A 2,324-nucleotide genomic window follows, 5' to 3' on the forward strand; every position below is an offset into this window, starting at 1 on the left:
TTGGATAGTCCTTTCCAGCTATGACATGCTATGACTCTGTGAAGTATATGGTGATTTCCAGAGTTCACATCCAGAAAGTCTGGTAGAATGCAAGTATGTGTGGACATACTGTACTGACAAATTCAGACACTGCAATTTGGCCCAATCCTCTCCTGTCCGACCTCCTCACTGATCCAGACCACCCCTAATCTCTTAAATCTCTGAGCACAAAGATACAGGCACAGGTCACTACAAGGCAACATCCAAAGCACCCAAGGTATTTCTAGCTAGCATCAATTACATGGCTCAAATCTCACCATGTTTGACATATTCAGAAAGGGAAAAGCATATATATAACCCTTTACTCAGGAGCGGAGGGAGGCCAAATGTACCCTCTCGTTATAAACACCAATACATTTGTGCTGCCCCAGGCCTCTTAATCCTATGCTTTCATAGGCATTAAATTCATCCTGAAATTTAAAGTTAGAATGATAATACCCTCAACATTTAGGCCATAAGAAACAGAATGCTTTTCAGGGTTTCTGGCCCCCATGGAATATGTTAAGGCACTTCAAATTTAGTTGACTTGAAATTCTAAACCAAGATGAGGATTAACTTTGAGGTCACATTTCTCTTAAATCACATAAACCCTGTGACAGATTGGAAATATGAAATTTATCTTCTTCAAATGGTTAAAGGACCAGACGTATTCTTTCGCCTCTGAAGGGCTGAGGTAAAATTCTGAATGCAAGACTAGCACTAGAGCAAGTCTTGCGATCTGGGCTGGATTTCAGAATTTACAAATCTTGGATGAAGTATCTGACTGGACTTTTTCAGTGTTCTGCCATACAGGCTGGTGTTCTGTAATCTTCCTCAGCCCAGGACCTCCATCTGCTCCCAGCCACACCTCTGTCTGGTGCACACATTCACTCATCTGTTTAGTCAGCCAACGTTATTATTATGAGTGTATAACATTATATTATGACTGCCTACCATGTGTTAGGTATTGTGCTCAGGTGTTGAAAATGCAGAAATAATAAGATACGGTGCTTGCATTGAAGGAGGACACAGGCTAGTGGTAAAGAGAGGCATAGAAATATACCATTATATTAAGAGAGAAAATCAGTAATAAGCATATACAGTTAAGACTCAGACCAACCTGGGTTTGAACTGTAGCTCAGCTATTTTTAGCTGTCTGACCTTGGGCAATTTACACATCTTCTCTTAGCCTTAAATCTCACTATACATTTTCAAAAAGGACAATGTCAGGATTTACTTCAGAGTGCTGTAGTCAGGATTAGAGGTTGGCATATAATAAATGCTTAATAGAGGTTACAGGTAAGATGGTGCTGCTGGTGTAAGTCTCTCCATTCATCAAGCTCAGCCACAACGCTGCCCTGTACCTCAGTGTGGCCTACGAAGCCAAGTGCTACAATTACATGAAATTTTGGGTGGAAGAGGAAAAGAAGATAGCAGCTGAGGAGAAAAAGAAGCAGGATGAGCAGAAACAGATTGAGAGAGAACTGGCAGAAGCCCAAGATGACAGCTTACTAAAGTGAGCCTGCCTTCCTCTGGAACGTGTGGATGAATAAAGCTTTCTCTGTTAAGTGACGAGAAAAAAGTGCTTAATAAATGGCAGCTATTGCTATTCTTATTGACAGTATTATTTACACGGATTTTTCCTGTAGGTATGACTGAAGGAAGGCTCTACCCCCATTTGAGTGGTGCCCTGAGAAGTAAGTTTTCCGATAAAGATAAGAAGGTAAAGGTAATTCCAGAGGATTAGAGATACATGAAAAGACACAGAGATATATGAAAAATCTTAGCACATGTGTGAGAATTAATAACTAAGCCATAGAAGACCTGAAAGGAATAGAAAGATCTGGGTCTGGAAAAGTTGCTTCACAAATGTGGAGTCATTTGCTTTTTATTATTTGGTAATAAGATCAAGTGACATGAAATTCAAATGTTAATTAATCAAAACTTCCGAGAGCAGTGACTGGGTGGCTCAGTCAGTTAAGCATCCAACTCTTGATTTTGGCTCAGGTCATGATCTTGGGGTCATGGGATTGAGCCCTGCATTGGGCTCCATGCTCAGTGGGGAGTCTGCTTGAGATTCTCTCTCCTTTTCCCTCTGCCCCCCCAAATAAATAATCTTAAAAAAAAAAAAAAACTTCAGAGAAAATAAGACTGCTTCCAGCCAAGGTGGAGTAAGAAGGACCAGATTTACCTGCTTGCCTGAAACAACCAAAACAAAAACAAAAAACAGGAAATATATTTTTAAATAATATCCAAAACAATGGAAACACCAGATAACGAAGGACAGTGAAAGATACGGAAAACAA

The 2,324-nt window shown here is 40.1% G+C and overlaps 1 pseudogene; it reads left to right on the top strand.

Annotated features, from left to right (window-relative positions):
• Positions 1–1,322: 1,322 nt before the first annotated feature.
• On the top strand, positions 1,323–1,550 carry LOC118522227 (ATP synthase F(0) complex subunit e, mitochondrial pseudogene; annotated as a pseudogene).
• The last annotated feature ends 774 nt before the right edge of the window (positions 1,551–2,324 follow it).

This window comes from Halichoerus grypus, chromosome X (genome assembly GCF_964656455.1).
Source record: "Halichoerus grypus chromosome X, mHalGry1.hap1.1, whole genome shotgun sequence".
Classification (NCBI taxonomy): domain Eukaryota; kingdom Metazoa; phylum Chordata; class Mammalia; order Carnivora; family Phocidae; genus Halichoerus; species Halichoerus grypus.